An 8,893-nucleotide genomic window follows, 5' to 3' on the forward strand; every position below is an offset into this window, starting at 1 on the left:
ATAAAAGAATGAAAAAGGAAACCCAAATGATTTATTTCTAGACACACACACACACACACACACACACACACATTTTAGGAATACATGTAGATAGAATAAACCTAAATATTAAGGAAAACAAGAAGGAAAGAATGAATTTGAGATCCATCATGACAGTTCCCTGGGTTGAGGTGAGGCTGTGAGGTTGAATAGTGGGGACATGTGTTAATCTGTAGCAAGTTAAGGACAAGGTTCTAGCTTTTTGTTTGAATGAGAGGTGGCTATTATTTTATTAAAAGTAACTCTTTTACAAAAATGGATACCAGAAAAGAAATAAACTCTAACAGACCAATTATTATAGAAGAAAGAACTTCCAAGACAGAGAATAGCAAGAGGGAAAAGACCAGAGTTACAACATGAACAAAAAAAGATAAATTCCAAAAGAAATGTAATAAGAAATGTGCATTCTTAGGGTTCAGGATATTGGAGTTTAGATGTCAGCTTTAGAAGTGATGTCATTTTTCTGGGCCCTGTATTCTCATGTCTACATAGGAGAAGCGGGTTAAACAATTTTCTGGATCTCTTTCAGCTTTAATATGCCATGCCTATAGAACCTTCTCTTTTTAAATCTTTGAACTTGACTATAGCATAAGCATTTCCATGGCCTTTCATTGCCTCCAGTAAATCTCTTGGATAGTTGTCTAGAATATGAAAAAACAAATGAAAGAGACACATTTCTTTTAAAACCTGAACGAGGAGAAGAATTGTGTGACAGTTAGCCCTGAATTTCTCTATCTTATTTGGGGGAAATAAAGATCTGAGTGCTTGGGAGTGTGAGATCTCTCCCTGTGGCTAGTATGGTTTGTGGTGTTATACTTTTTCTGGCTTTATGTGAATGTACTTCTGAAAATTATGGATGTGCTTCTGAAATTATAATGGGAGGTGGTTGTTGTGTAGTGGAGAGAAAAATACATATAGATCCAAAGAATTGTGTTTAAACTCCACCTTTGCAGCTTCGTAGCTGTTTGACTGCATATAAGTCAGGTGACTACCCAACAGCAGAATCCTGGTCTATAGAAGGAGATAATAATATAATCTTTTCAGGGTTGCTGTGAAAACTGAAAGGAATAATATAATTTCACTTTATAACCTGTAAAGTGCTGTACTCTGTGAATTGTTTCACTGGCATGTTATAAAAATTCTGTTTTTAAACCTTCCTAAGTATTTGAGCAATGAAGTTAAGTACACTACTGTCTGTATGGTCAATGTCAGACTGCTCCTATAGCTCCAGAATTGAGTGTTCTGGATTTTCCAAGTCTCTCCGTCTCTTGCTATTAACCAGGCGATTTTATGAATCCAAAAGTCTCTTCTGAACGGTCCTCCAAGGGTTTTGAAAAAAAGAATGCTGCTTACTTGCCAAGTTATTACAAAATGGAAAGCCTACATTTCTGATAAAGAGTTCTCCTATGCCTCAATTTTGCAAAAAACAAGGTCAGGACTGCTAGGATTAGGGTTTCCATCATCATTGTTGGATGGTTTTCAAACTCAAATGCTTCAAGGTATTGGGGCTGGGGAGGAAATGAGTGACTACCTTCAGGGAGGGTACCTTAACTTTCTTTTTAATTGAACAGCAACAAAAATACCAGCATACGCTCAATAGTAAATGTCAGCTGATCCTTTGGTTGGTTGGGGGAAAAGAGAATGTTGGATATGTGATGAAACAAACTCCAAATGCCTGTCTAAGGTGGGGGTGGCTGCTACTCACGGACCACCAAGTGTCGTCAATTAGGTTTCTCACAAAGGACTAGAGATATTGATTTTTATGTCATATTTGCCAGTTTTAAGGCTAGTTAATAACAGAAATTTCAAAAATGGCTGTGCTGACCAATAATATTTATGGGAGAAAAAAATGACCTGTGCCAGATTCCAGTGGCCACTGAATGACTGCTAGGTTAGGGAGATGTGGTACTGGGGCAAAAATGATCATTAATACGAGTCTCTCACGGTCCATTTGTGCAGAATTCTCTCTTGATTTGGCTCTCATAAAACTGAAGCAATAATTGTTTATTAAATGCATTGTGTCTTCTAGTTTTGTCTTTGAACTAGAAGGTAAACTTGGAAATGGCACAAATTAGATTTCTGAGGCCTCCAGGTCAGGGTTTCTTTGACATCAGTTTAGCTAAAGAGTCTCCTAAGTTTTCACCACGGAGCTTCTGATTCCTTGAATCAACAGTGAATCTAGATATACACTTATTTTCACAATCTCAAGGTGATTTGGCTGAAGAACCATCTCATTTGACACAGTTGAAAAATGTTGCCCTAGAGTTGTGGTTGTGCAATCATTTTTCTTCTTTTCTTTTCTTCTTTCTTTTCTTTCTTTCTTTTCTTTCTTTCTTTCTTTCTTTCTTTCTTTCTTTCTTCCTTCCTTCCTTCCTTCCTTCCTTCCTTCCTTCCTTCCTTCCTTCCTTCCTTTCTTTCTTTCTTTCTTTTTTTCTTTCTTCTTTCTTTTTTTTTTTTTAACCAGTGTGTGAGCAGGTGAGCTTTATTTATACTCTCAAACTCCTAAGACTTTGCATGAAGTCCTCATCCCTAATCTCAGAGATGGCAGACACTGTAATGAACGACCCACCCCCTCCACAACACAGTGAATGCTAATGTCCCACCCCCCTTTGGGGAAGGGCGCTTACACTACACACTTTTGGAGACACCCCAAAGATTGTCTGGCACTTTGGTATAGAAAGGATTTGGTCCAATTTCTTACTGGCTCAGGATAGTAAAAGGCACATAAAGTTGGCTGCTCAACCCCTCTGGGGTAGGGTGGGCCGGAAGGTAGACGGGGTCTGGGACAGCAGGGCAGACCGTGGGTGTGGGCTGGGGTTCTGGACGACAGAGGTAGTTGATCCTGGGTGGCTGCTGGCGTGGCCGAGGGCAGCCTGAGTGCGCCGGCTGCGTAGATGCTGCTCCGGTGGTTTCCATCTGCCCAGCCCCCCAGGCCACGGCTCTGAAACAGTAGCTGGAGCTGCCTCTGGGCGCCTCCCCAGAGCCGCTGGCGGGAATGATGCTCCTGCTGATGTGGACGCTGCAGGTGCGGGGGCGGCCTCCGCTGGGTCCGTGTGTCCTATCATGGTCCCCGGGGGGCACAGCACAGGGGGGCCTTCCCAGACCATGGCCACCCCGGGGCCGGAGGGCACGTAGCCCATGAGCGCTGCCGAGAAGGGCTTCCTCTGCAGGTCACCGTAGTGCTCCCCAAGGCTCTCTCTGGCGCCTGCAGCATCTTCATCCCCACCAGCTTGAAGCCCCTCCTCTCAAGCGCTGGATCACATCCCCCACAAGCCGCCGCTGCACCCCATCTGGCTTCACTGCAACCAGGGTCCGCCCTCGAGGCCAGGAGGACCCTCCCGAGTTGGGGCGCGCGAGCAGGCTCGGCCCGGGGGGCCCAGGGCGGAGCGCGGGGAGACCATGGGCCACTGAGCCCCGAGGATGAGCTCCTCTTTCTTCTCTGGCTAGTTCCTACTACAGACTATTCACTTTCCAGAAATTTCCATAACAGAATGTGCTCACTCGATCCAGGTTGTTCACAGGTAAGGAAGGCTAGTGCTTGGCACTGTGCTCCCTTCTCCCCCCTGCTGCGGTGGGAGTGGAGTTGGGGCCATGATCACTTGGTTCCATAGACCCACGGCTCCAAATGACTTAGCAGGGAGTGGGGCCTATTATAGGATGGTTTTTTCTTTACTGTTCTTCTGTTTTTAAAAATTTGCTATTACACCAATGCAAGATTTAAAAATTCCTTAGTTACAGGAGAGTAACTCGACTTGATTTCTTGCTTTCATAGTTTCTACCGAGAATTGATGTAGGATTTGAAAGCCCCTGAATGTACTTGACCAACACAAAGTGATGGAGGTGCAAGAGAGCAGTACCCCTCAGTCATGGTTCTAGTTGTTTCTCGGAAAGGCCCGTTCTGTCTACTGTTACTTCCCAGGATAAAATTTCTTTCTTCAGAAACTGGTGCTGTCTATTCTTTATTTCAGACTGAAACTAACTTTTGTGTAAAGCAGCATTTTCATTTTTTTGTAAACAGAGATGCAGTTTTAAACCTGCCAAGAATGAAGTGGTAAGTGTTTAACTTCAGAGCAAGTTATTTTATTTTATTTTATTTTATTTTATTTTATTTTATTTTATTTTATTTTATTTTTTATTTTATTTTATTTTATTTTATTTTTCAGAGCAAGTTATTTTAAAAATATTCATATGGGAAACTTTATGTCACCTACTGCCAACAAACAAGAATGATTGCCAGAATTGATAGATACATGCACAGCTAGTTCTGACCTCTGTTTAGTATGGTAAAGGAGGAAAATGTATTTTGACTATTAAGTATAACTTTCTTTACAACATCTTTGCTTTTAAGTGATTGCCCAACACTCTATCTTGTCATCACTGGCCAAATCAGTAATGTCCAATTTTTCATTATTAACAGACCACTTTGATATGGAAATTCATAGGCTTTCTTTCTACGTATACCAGGAACTTTCATGGAAATGCTCACCTAATTTCAACAATAACCTGAAATGGGGGCTTTGTTCTCACTTCATAGGCAAGGCTCAGTGAAGTTAAGCAAGTTTTTCAGAATCACAAAATAAGTCAATGGAAGAGCATACATTATTCCTTAGGTTTGTTCAATCCCAAACTTAATGATTCATTTAGTCATGCTTTAACAGTGGTTACTCTATGGTACTTTGCTGGGGACCTAGCAATTTAGAATCTGGTGCTGTAATTAACAAATACCAACATGATTTTTGGAGTGGGTGTCTCACAGAGTGGAAGGGAAGTTAGAGAATAGATGAGACCAGACAAAGAATGAAGACAAGACTTCGAATAGTCTCTGGATATCTAAGCAGCAGGATACTCTGGACTCCATGATAGAAGGAAAAGCTCCAAAAGTTGTTGTCGTCCTCTTAATTCAGTTTGCTTGTAATTCCAAGTCCCAGGAGAGAAATTCCTATTAGACCAGCTGGCATTAGATGCTCTTTTGCTAGGGGAAGGAAGAAATCCTGAACATAATACCAACAAGACTGCTTAAAGCTGGGAGAAATAATTCCTCCAAAGTGCTTTGAGGAAGGGAAAATGGGTGCTAAGATGTCCCCCCTCAAAAAAAGTCAAAAGTTCACATATGGTTGTCCTTGAGAACATTAACCTTACGTAGTACTAAGACTAATCCTGAATTTCACTTCATAATCTATTATGCAGATTTCATACATGGCTTTTCTCAGACCGTTCATAAATTTCTTTTTATATTGAGCCATAACCACTGACTCTGATAAAATTTCTTCCAGTAGTTTCTGCATAACTACTTCATGCAAAAATTAGAATTTATTTAATCTTAATAAACACTTTAAGATTCCAAGAGTGTCTGATTCAGGATATGACAATATGTTTTTTTTTTTTTTTTGGTAGCTCATTGCAGTTTATTTTTTTTTCTTTTTTTAATTTATTTTTATTGGTGTTCAATTTACTAACATACAGAATAACCCCCAGTGCCCATCACCCATTCACTCCCACCCCCCGCCCTCCTCCCCTTCTACCACCCCTAGTTCCTTTCCCAGAGTTAGCAGTCTTTACGTTCTGTCTCCCTTTCTGATATTTCCCACACGTTTCTTCTCCCTTCCCTTATATTCCCTTTCACTATTATTTATATTCCCCACATGAATGAGAACAATATGTTTTATTCACAGCCTTTGTGATTTGTAGAATGTGATAATATTTTCTCCTGTCCCTGGATGTTCCTGTCACATTTCTGGTCTTTAGCACATCTAAGTCAAATGCAACAAGGTAAGGTAGCCTAGTGAGAGCCAGAGTAAGAAAGAGTTCCACACACCCAGGTGGGAACAGGCACAGCGTGCTGTCCAAAGGGGGTGGCTAGTGGTCTTAGGCTTCCAAATGAAATTAATGGAGCCTTGTGATGGAAAATCGAAGAATGGGAGATACTCTTCATTTCTACACAAGTTGAGAATCAATATCAGAAAAGCTTATTGAAAATAGTATGCTTGAAACCGCTAGGCTGTGGTTCAGGGGCAAAATGATAAGTTGCTCATTCATACTCTAAATGCCTTACCAGTCCATAGACAAGACTCCACAGATATGTGCACTCTGTCTCTGGAAAGCCTCCAGACCACCTCCTACTCAATTCACTAGTCACTTTAATTTTGGCCTTCTTAATTCAATGATTTCCTGGATTTGGACTTTATACCTTGACCTCCTTCACCTGAACTGGCTTGCTCCATAACAGGCTCCTGGCTTTGACTTTGGTTATATGTCAGCTCTCCACTCACTGGCTACCAGGTCACTGTGGTCCTGGAAAGGTCACTGAGTGTACTCTGCCTTGGAGCCTGGTTGGGCTGTTCTGTAGCTAGAGAAAAAACAGACAAGGGGGAGTTAGGACAGCTGGAGGGAGATGGGATTCTTGCCCACTGGTCTCCAGGGTTCATCCTAGGGCAGGAAATGTGTGGAGAAGAGAAAGACCCAAGGGCCTGAAATTGGCCTCGGGCCTGACACCAGAAAATGAATGGTCTAAAACCGCAAGGTCATGCTCTTGGGTCAGGACTTCAACCCAACTGATTACTTTATTTGCCTCTCTGACTTTACTGGCTCCATGATGTCTTTCCTGAGGTGTGGCAATCTCCAATTCACATAGTAATCAAGGTACAAATCAGCCATGTGTGTGAACATGGCTGTAATAAACGGTTCACTGGAAGTTTTTCCCACATGCCTCCTAGCCTCAATAATGCAGTGGAATATTTCGGGGGAGGGAGAATAAAATAGATATAATACTTCTTAATTCTTATTTTAAGAATTTCTTATAAGAGAAATTATCTTATAAGAGATTATCTTTTAAGAAAATTTGGATTATATGTCTCTAAAGGTATTTCTTTCTGGCTTTTTAAAAAATAAAAGCCTTTCCAAAGCTTCTGACAAGTTATTTCCAGACATCTAACAATTCCCTCACTCCTACAGGGGGCTGCCAAGTGGTACCAAGACCTCTCTTGGACCACTGGCATGGTCTGTTCTACCATTACTATGTTTTTGACAATGATGTATTTTTCTATATTCAAAATTGCTAAATGGTTCTTCCTCATAATTGTTCCTGCTCTGTGTTCCCAATATCCTCACTTATCTTTATGAAGGTATTTATTATACTTATTTAAATTCCCACTCTGTTCAACTGGCTCTGCTTCTCTTGAATAAGGCATTTTATTTATTGTGTCTGCTTCTTGGCTCTTGTTTTCAGATGTCACATAATTTCCATTCCGAATTTATCTTTATTGCCTCGGGACAACAGCCCCAATCACATTGCAAATTGTTAATTAAAAAAAAAAATGAAAGACTTAGAACAGTGCTGTAAAGAAAGCACCAAATACTTGCTAGCTATGGCGTATTTACTTTCTCTGGGTATGTACTGAATTACCCCCAACAGCTGCTTCAGACAATATCTATTTATTATCTCATAGTCTATATGTTAGAAGTCTGGGTGGGCTCAACTTTTTTTTTTTTTTTTAAGATTTTACTTATTTATTCATGAGAGACACACACAGAGAGAGGCAGAGACACAGGCAGAGGGAGAAGCAGGATCCATGCAGGGAGCCCGACGTGGGACCCGATCCCAGATCTCCAGGATCGCACCCTGGGCTGAAGGCGGTACCAAACTGCTGAGCCACCCGGGCTGCCCTCAACTGATGTATCTTGATAAGAGATTCGAAGGCCAAATTCAAAGTGTTGTCTGGACTTGGCTCTTAAATCTGGAGGCTCCGAGAAATAGTCCACTTCCAGCTTCTTTCAGGTTGTTGACAGAATTTGATTTCTTGTAGGTACTAATCTGAATCCCCCCCCCCTTTTTAAAGAATTTATTTATTTATTCATGAGAGACACAGAAAGAGGCAGAGAAATATGCAGAGGGGGAAGCACAGGCTCGCCTCAGGGAGTCTGATGCAGGACTCGATCCCAGGATCCCAGGGTCGACCCCAGGATCCCAGGATCACGACCTGAACCAGAGGCAGATGCTCAACCACTGAGCCACCCAGGTGTCTTGAATTCCCCCCTTTTAAAGCCTGTTGTCAGCTTGACCACTTTCAGCAACTAGAGATTCCCCTCAGTAGTGTGGCACATGACCCCTCCTTCTCTGAGACTGCCAGGTGCAATCCTCCTCATGCTTGGAATCTCTCTGATTTCCTCTTTTGCTGAAGAAAACTCTGCTTTTAAAGAGCTCATGTGATTAGATTATGTTCACCCTGACAATCTTTTTTAAAATGCAAAGTCAACCGATTAGTGCATTATTTTGCTAAGGCTAACACAGCAAAATACTAGAAACTGGGTGGTTTGCACAACAGAAACATACCAACTCACAGTTCAGAAGGCTAGAAAGGCAAAATCAAGGTGTGGGCAGGTAGCTTTGGATCCTTCTGAGGGCTGGGAGGGAGGATCTGTTGCCTGCCTTTCCCCCCCTGCATTGGTGGTACTACTGAGTCTACTGGTGGTAGACTCGGATTCCTTGCCTTGTGAATGGCTTTCTCTCTGTATCTTCACATCATCTTCCCTCTCTGTGTATCTTCCTCTGTCTAGATTTTCCCCCTTTTATAAGAAAACAAGTCTTATTATTGACCTCATCTTAACTTGGTCATCTTCAAAGACTCTATTTCCAAATGAGGTCACATTCACAGGTACTGTGAGGATTTCAACACCTTTTTAGGTGATAAAATTCAACCCACAACAATGAGGACCCTTAATTATATCTATAAAATCCATTTTGCCATATAGCATGATGTAATCATGAGAGTAACACTAGAGGCAAAGCTCATGGGGCCATCTTAAAATGCTTATCATCATTTTCATTTCTTTTAGTGCCTAACAATTAAAGGCTTCA

The 8,893-nt window shown here is 41.5% G+C and overlaps 1 pseudogene; it reads right to left on the minus strand.

The window, feature by feature from the left end:
• Window positions 1-570: 570 nt before the first annotated feature.
• Window positions 571-3,907, minus strand: LOC112671732 (nucleoside diphosphate kinase, mitochondrial-like; annotated as a pseudogene).
• Between the last annotated feature and the right edge of the window lie 4,986 nt (window positions 3,908-8,893).

Source organism: Canis lupus, chromosome 32, assembly GCF_003254725.2.
Source record: "Canis lupus dingo isolate Sandy chromosome 32, ASM325472v2, whole genome shotgun sequence".
Lineage (NCBI taxonomy): Eukaryota > Metazoa > Chordata > Mammalia > Carnivora > Canidae > Canis > Canis lupus.